The 7,247-nt window shown below is 54.1% G+C and overlaps 1 long non-coding RNA gene across 2 annotated transcripts in view; it reads right to left on the bottom strand.

The window, feature by feature from the left end:
* The window catches only part of LOC119351916, a 1,744-nt gene extending 844 nt beyond the window's left edge, over positions 1-900 (bottom strand). For both annotated transcript variants that reach the window (XR_005170089.1, XR_005170090.1), the window contains exons 1-3: positions 810-900; positions 441-492; positions 16-138 (exon numbers count right to left, since the gene is read on the bottom strand). This is a non-coding gene — a long non-coding RNA (uncharacterized LOC119351916). The remainder of the gene's footprint in view (positions 1-15; positions 139-440; positions 493-809) is intronic.
* Positions 901-7,247: the final 6,347 nt, after the last annotated feature.

The following is a 7,247-nucleotide window of genomic DNA, read 5'->3' as shown; positions in this document are numbered from 1 at the left end:
AGAGAGAGTGGGAACCTCTTCCATCTTTCTATATGTTGAATCTCCATAGCCATCGTGGTTTTTATGATTCCCGTCGCCTCTTCCGAAAGCAGCTAAACCAATTATCTCATCAATCATTGCCGACAACGCCTGGTAAAGCTGAAACCACAAATGGGGATATGAGAGCCTTCCTATGAAGGTGTGCATAACCACAAATATTATATGTTTACATGAGAATAATATCCCACCAAGGGTAGGCATCACCGAGAACAAACACTTCCATTGAGTTAAAAAAATTATTGGAGGGCAATACATAGGTAAACTTCAGAGATTACACGCATGTTCATAATACTCAAGCAAAAAGGTATAGACTACACCTTCTAATATATGCAATACAATGTAAAACATCTGCATTGTAATAGGTGCAATAACAATGATCAAATAGGAAAATAGGATGATACCGTGGTATTCCCAACCTTTGATTTCTCTGCCAACGGGCCTATGCAATGGCATCTGTGAAAATTTTCAAAAGTAGTTCTGTAAGAACAAAAGAAGAAACTGACAAATCAAATAGTTCAATGATGACGCCATTATGTGATCTAGCATAACAAATATGCCACAAGATGTGAGACTTACATCATCCAGCACCTATCTACATGACTTTATTGTAGGAAATGCACAAATGACAGCTAAAGTCTAGACATGAATGAGTACTGATGCTAGTTTGAACTGATCCATGATTCAGAACTTAACAACAAATTAGAGGGAACAAGTACATATGAATTATCCAAACAAGGCAACCATGACAGATTCTGAGCTCGTTGCCATACCTTTTTGTCCCCACACATCCTAGCACTCCAGATGCACTGATTTGCAGACCATTTACTCAAAGTACCTTGCACTATTATTTAGAATACGACCCTGGATAAATCATACACATGAATATTAGAGATAGTATGGTATGATATCCAAGCAGCAAACTAACTCAATGCTACCAGCATGTTTCCAACTAAATGCACTTCTGAGATTCTAGGAGATAAAACATCAAAATCGAAACCAGTAGTGAATGATTTCATCATATGCAACACCCCAAACACACTGAACAACCAAAAAGATAACTAAGCACACAAAAAGAAAACTAAGCACATAAAAAGAAAACTAGAGCAAGAAATTAGCGATCAAATAACTATAAATTGAGTCGGTGACCTAGAACTCAAATATGTCAGCGACTTTGTTCGGCTAGTGAAGCTACCAGCAACAATCTGCAACAATGTGTGAACTTGAAAAAAGAGAGGAACAAACAGTATTTTCTATGTGAGAATAATGTACAAAACCGAGGGGAGCGATTAACTGATCGTAATTCCAACCGTCTATAGATTATAGACTCAGAATCTCAACAAATTAGACTGATATTCTATCAAATCAAACGATATGTGTACTTCAAGATGCAAAAAAGAAGACTCTGTTCGGTCCAGGTGAACGCCCCTATAAGAAAAAGCTCGTTCTTTCTCGAGCAGTAAAACAAAATCAAAGTATACTACAAACTTCATTGATCTTGTCCCTCTAATTAATAATCCAAGAAGTGGCAAGTTAAATAGGATAATAACCCAGGCATGGGGCTCGAAGGTGTGCTCCGCGTACAGTAGGGTACGCCAACTCGGGCTTGGCCACGTTGACGCCATCCATGTCTAGCTCGTCCATCCCCGTCCAATCTTCGCCAACCTGCAAGAACGGACAGATCAGGCACTCGATCATGAAACCCGCCGGGATCTCCCTCCCTCCTCTCCCAGCAGCAGATCGAGATGTAGAAAACCAACACAAGAAGGGGATCCGGATCAGATTCATACCTCCCTTGTCGATGTGTTGGGGTGCTGCAGTGTTAGAGTATACGTAGTGTAGCCCGTAGAGTAGCCTGTATACGCGCACTGTAATCTAGTCAGTGCATGTACGTGAGTAGTGGGCACGCAGTCTGCCCACGATCCTGCCTGGTAGTGGCACACGATCATCTCTGTAACCTGCATATAGTCTCAGCCGCAGAGCTAATCGATGTGTGTGTTGAATCCCATATTCCTCCCTCCTTCATGGTATCAGATACGGACGACTGGCACAACCCTTTTGCTCCGGTCGCCAATCCTGCTTCCGCTGCCATGGGCACCTCCAGCCCGCCTCCCTCCCCCCCTGCTGACACTCCCGGCGCCCCTCTGGGCACCGCATCACCTCCACCGGCCATCCTGCCTGCTGCGCCTGCCGCGTCTGCGCCCGCTCCGCTCGGTGTGTCCCCGCTTTCTTCCACCGTCCTCCAGACGATCGACATCCGCCGCCATATCCCAGTCACCCTCGACCTGCTCGCTGGCAACTATGCCCAGTGGCGACGCCACTTCGACACGGCGATTGGCATGTTTGGGCTCTGCGACCACGTCGATGCCGCGGCGGTTCCATGCCTGGATGATCCTGAGTGGCTGATGGCCGACCACGCCGTCGCCCACTGGCTCAACACCACCGTCTCTCCTGATCTCCTGGACGTCGTGATGCAGCACGAGGACACGGCGCTCACCGTGTGGACGGCGATCGACGGCATCTTCAAGGACAACCAACTTGCCCGTGCGGTCTACGTCGACGCCGAGTACCACGCCCTGGTGCAAGGCGACATGAACATCATGCAGTACTGCACCAAGCTGAAGATGTATGCGGACCAGCTGCGGGACCTTGGCCAGCCAGTGGGCGAGACGCAGCAGGTCTTTCACCTCCTGCGTGGCCTCGGCCACCCGAAAATATATTTTAGAGCATATGCACCCAGGCCCTCTCTATCTAGCCATCCATTTTTTGCTTTAAGATTCGTGCAAATATATTTCTCTTTTTTGTTTCTCCCACATAGAATATATCTTGAAGTTCAAACCTATGCGGCGTGACAAAGCTTTCTGAGTAGAATCTAGGATAAATCGTACAGATTTTTTTGTCAAACATAAATATACAAAATACGTTTTGTTTGATTAAAAAATCATATTTTTAATATTTATGTCGGACAAAAAATTCTGAAAGATTTATCCTAGATTCTAGTTAGAAAGATTTGCCATCCTGCATAGGTTTGAACTTTAAGATATGTTCTATGTGGGAAAAGCAAAAAAGAGAAAATTTCATATAGAAACTTAGTTGTGTCGCACGGATCTTAAAGCAATATTGAAGAGTTAGGATAGGAGGTCCTGGGTGCATATGCTCTAAAAATCCACGTCCCTCGGCCACCAGTACCATGGTGCGATCCCTCACATCACCTCGCAGTCCGCTCCCTTCATTTCTTCAGACCCTTTCCTTTCTGCTGCTCGAGGAGCATCGGGCCGATCAGACTGCTCGCATCCAGAGTGCACACGCGCTAGTCGCCGGACGCGGGGGCGCCACACCGTTTCCACCACCAGCAGCAGCCCCTGACGTCAACGCAGGGCGTGGCCGCGGTGGGCGCGGCCGTCGCCGTGGCCGTGGCAACGGACAGGGCGGTGGTGGTGTGCCACAGCAGTCGCCTCCTCGCGCTCCGGGGCTCCCGGCGCCGGCGCCCGGCACCAACTCCTGGACCGGCCTCGTCCAGGCATGGCCCATGCCCTGGCGCGCGCCAGGCTCTGGCGTCCTCGGCCCGCGCCCTGGCACGCCTCCCAAGTAGGTGATGTACGCTGCGCCGTCTCCTCCCGTGCCTGGTCCGTACGGCTACGCCCCTGCACCGCCCGCCTACGGCGCGTACGGGCCTCCGCCCGCCTACAACGTCGCTCCTCCTGGCACCGCACCTCCGTCGCAGCCTCTGGACATGGCCTCGCTGCAAGCCGCGCTTCACAGCGCCACCGCCGGCCTGTCGTCCTGAGGCACTGCCTCGGAGTGGTACATGGACTCCGGCGCTGCTTCTCACATGACCAACTCGCCTGGTACACTTCAAACTCTTCTCCACCAGCGGCTCGGGGACCCTGGTTCTGCACAACTTCAGATTGTCGCTCGTTAGTCTTCTTTTAGCTTCAGTAAACAAAAACCGCACCCTTGTCATGGCTGCCGTGTTGGCAAGCATGTGCGTCTCCCTTTCTCAACTTCTAGCTGTTGTACTTACTTTCCCTTTCAGCTACTTCACCTTGATGTGTGGACTTCGCCTGTTAGCAGTGTTTCTGGGTACCAGTTTTATTTGGTCATACTAGATGATTACACACACTACGTTTGGAGCTTCCCGCTTAAACACAAGTCTGATGTACATCCCATCTTACGTGATTTCTATGCCTATGCTCGCACCCAGTTTTAGCTGCTCGTGATTTCTGTCCAAACTAACAATGGGCGCGAGTTCGACCGTCATGCCTTGGCGTGAACTGCTCGCCCTGCACGACACGGTACTCAGGCTGTCGTGCCCCTATACTAGCCAACAGAATGGCAAGGCAAAGCGCACCTTGCGCACTCTCAATGATAGTGTGCGTGCCCTCCTCTTCCACACCTCCATGCCGTCGCGTTTTTGGGTCGAAGCGTTGTGCACCGCCACTTTCCTGCTAAACCGACGACCTTGCCATAGCAGCTCGCCGCGCACTCCCCATGAGCTCCTCCTCGGCGTAGCGCCTGACTACAACTCACTCCGCGTGTTTGGTTGCCTCTGTTACCCCAACACTACCTCCACGGCTCGTCACAAACTCGATTCTCGCTTGGTCGCCAGCGTTTTTCTTGGCTATCCTGCCGATCATCGCGGCTACCGTTGCTTTGATCATGTCACCCGTCGCGTTCTTACTTCACGACACGTTTACTTCCATGAGGACATCTTCCCCTTTGCACACACCGTCCCCGTCGCGCCCCCCGCTCCGCCGCTCGGCGCACCTCCTGTCTTGCAGCTCGCTGGTCCGCCCGCTGCATCGCCCGCGCCGCGCGATCGTTCAAGTGGGAGTGTTGGATCGCCAACGGACGGTCCCTGTCCGTCCCCCTTGTGCGCGTCGCCCGCGCGTTCAACATCAGCCGTTGGATCTGTGGTGAACGACTCCCGCTTCGCTGCTTCGCGCGCGCATTCGACCAGTTCAAGCTGCACCGTTCATTCTTCATCTGACGGTGCCTGCTCGTCGTCTCCCGCGCCCTCCGCTGATTCAAATTCTGCCGTCCCGCCACCTGCGCCAGCTCCTGTGCATTCGATGGTCACTCGCGCCCAGACCGGTATCTTCCGCCCCAATCCCAAGTACTACGACACCGCGACTGCTTCGTCCACCTCTGGCATCTCTCCCTTGCCGAGCTCGGTCCGCGTCGCCGTGCGGGATCCGCACTGGCTGGCTGCCATGCGTGAGGAATTCGCTGCGCTCATTGCCAACAACACTTGGGAACTGGTTCCCCGTCCGTCCGGTGCCAACCTCATCACCGACAAATGGGTCTTCAAGCACAAATTCCGGCCCGACGGCTCCCTCGAGCGCTACAAAGCGCGGTGGGTCATCCGCGGGTTCCGCCAGCGCGCCGGCGTCGACTACGGTGAAACGTTCTCGCCGGTGGTCAAGCCGGCCACAGTCCGCGCCGTCCTCACCATTGCTGCTTCGCGTCAGTGGCCAGTCCATCAGTTGGACGTCAAGAATGCGTTCCTCCACGGGACGCTCGCGGAGGAAGTGTACTGTCTCCAACCTGCCGGCTTCGTCGACGAGCACCAGCTGCACCATGTATGCCGCCTCAACAAGTCGCTGTATGGGCTTAAACAAGCTCCCCGTGCCTGGTTTCAAACCTTCGCCGGGTTCTTGACAACGATCGGCTTCACGGCAACTCATTCGGACTCGTCCCTGTTCGTCTACACCAGCGGCGCCGATGCAGCCTTCCTCCTCCTCTACGTCGATGATATCGTCCTCGCCGCCTCCACGCCGGCCCTGCTGCACCGCATTGTTCTCCGGCTCACTAGCGCGTTCGCAATGAAGGACATGGGCACCCTGCGCTTCTTCCTTGGCATCCAGGTCACGCGCACCGCGGCGGGCTTCTTCCTCTGCCAACAGCAGTACGCCGAGCATATTCTCGTCCGCGTGGGCATGGAGACCTGCAAGCCTTCGCCGATGCCGATCGACACCAAGGGCAAGCTTCCCCAAGCCGACGGACCGCGCATCACCGACGCTTCGGCATACCGCAGCCTCGCCGGCGCGCTCCAGTACCTCACCATCACTCGTCCCGAGCTGGCGTACACGGTGCAGTAGATCTGCCTCCACATGCATGATCCACGGGAGTGCCATCATGCTCTCATCAAGCGAGTGCTGCGCTATGTGCGCGGCGCGCCCTCGCATGGCCTCCACCTGCGTCCCTCGTCGCCGCTGGACTTGCGCGCCTACACCGACGCCGACTGGGCCGGCTGCCCTGACACCCGCCGCTCCACGTCCGGCTTCTGCATCTACCTCGACGACGCCTTCGTCTCTTGGTCCTCCAAGCGGCAGGCCACGGTGTCTCGCTCGAGCACTGAAGTAGAATACCGTGGCGTCGCGAACGCTGTCGCCGAGTGCATCTGGCTGCGCCAGCTGCTCGGTGAGCTGCTCCTGCCGGCCCGCTCTGCAACCGTTGTCTTCTGCGACAATGTCTCGGCTTGCTACCTCTCCGTCGACCCAGTGCATCACCGGCGCATGAAGCATGTTGAGTTGGACATCCATTTCGTGCAAGAACGCGTGGCGATGGGCGAGTTCCGCGTACTCCACATTCCCACGAAGCAACAGCTCGCTGATGTGATGACCAAGGGCCTGCCCACAGACGTTTTCCTCCAGTTCTGGGCCAGTCTTTGCGTCGCTCCAGCCGACGTCACGACTGTGGGGGGTGTTAGAGTATCCGTAGTGTAGCCCATAGAGTAGCCCTGTATACGTGCACTGTAATCTAGTCAGCGCATGTACGTGAGTAGTGGGCACGCAGTCTGCCCATGATCCTGCCTGGTAGTGGCACACGATCATCTCTGTAACCTGCATATAGTCTTAGCCGCAGAGCTAATCGATGTGTGTTGAATCCCATATTCCTCCCTCCTTCTTCATGCAGTTCTTGCCCTGCCTGCGGCGCGTATGGTCGGCATGTCCATGAGCTAGCGTTCCGGGCGCGAGGAGGGAGAGGGACGAATGGCAGCTCAGTCGCCATGGCAGCGGCTTAGTGGAGGTTGGAGTGGAAGGAGGAGGTGAGAGGAGGGAGTGAAAGGAGGTGAGAGGGCGGGGAAGGATGGCGTGCGGCGGCGGCGGACGAGGGAGACATGTGCGGGAGAGAGAGATCGATTGGGGAGGAGGCGGCGAATGTGAGATGGGCACGTGTTGACCTAAGACATGAAATTATGAAAATAC

This window comes from Triticum dicoccoides, chromosome 2A (assembly GCF_002162155.2).
Source record: "Triticum dicoccoides isolate Atlit2015 ecotype Zavitan chromosome 2A, WEW_v2.0, whole genome shotgun sequence".
NCBI classification, from domain to species: Eukaryota; Viridiplantae; Streptophyta; class Magnoliopsida; order Poales; family Poaceae; genus Triticum; species Triticum dicoccoides.
Note: the sequence above shows the minus strand (reverse complement) of the source record. Positions and strands in the feature narration are given on the sequence as shown.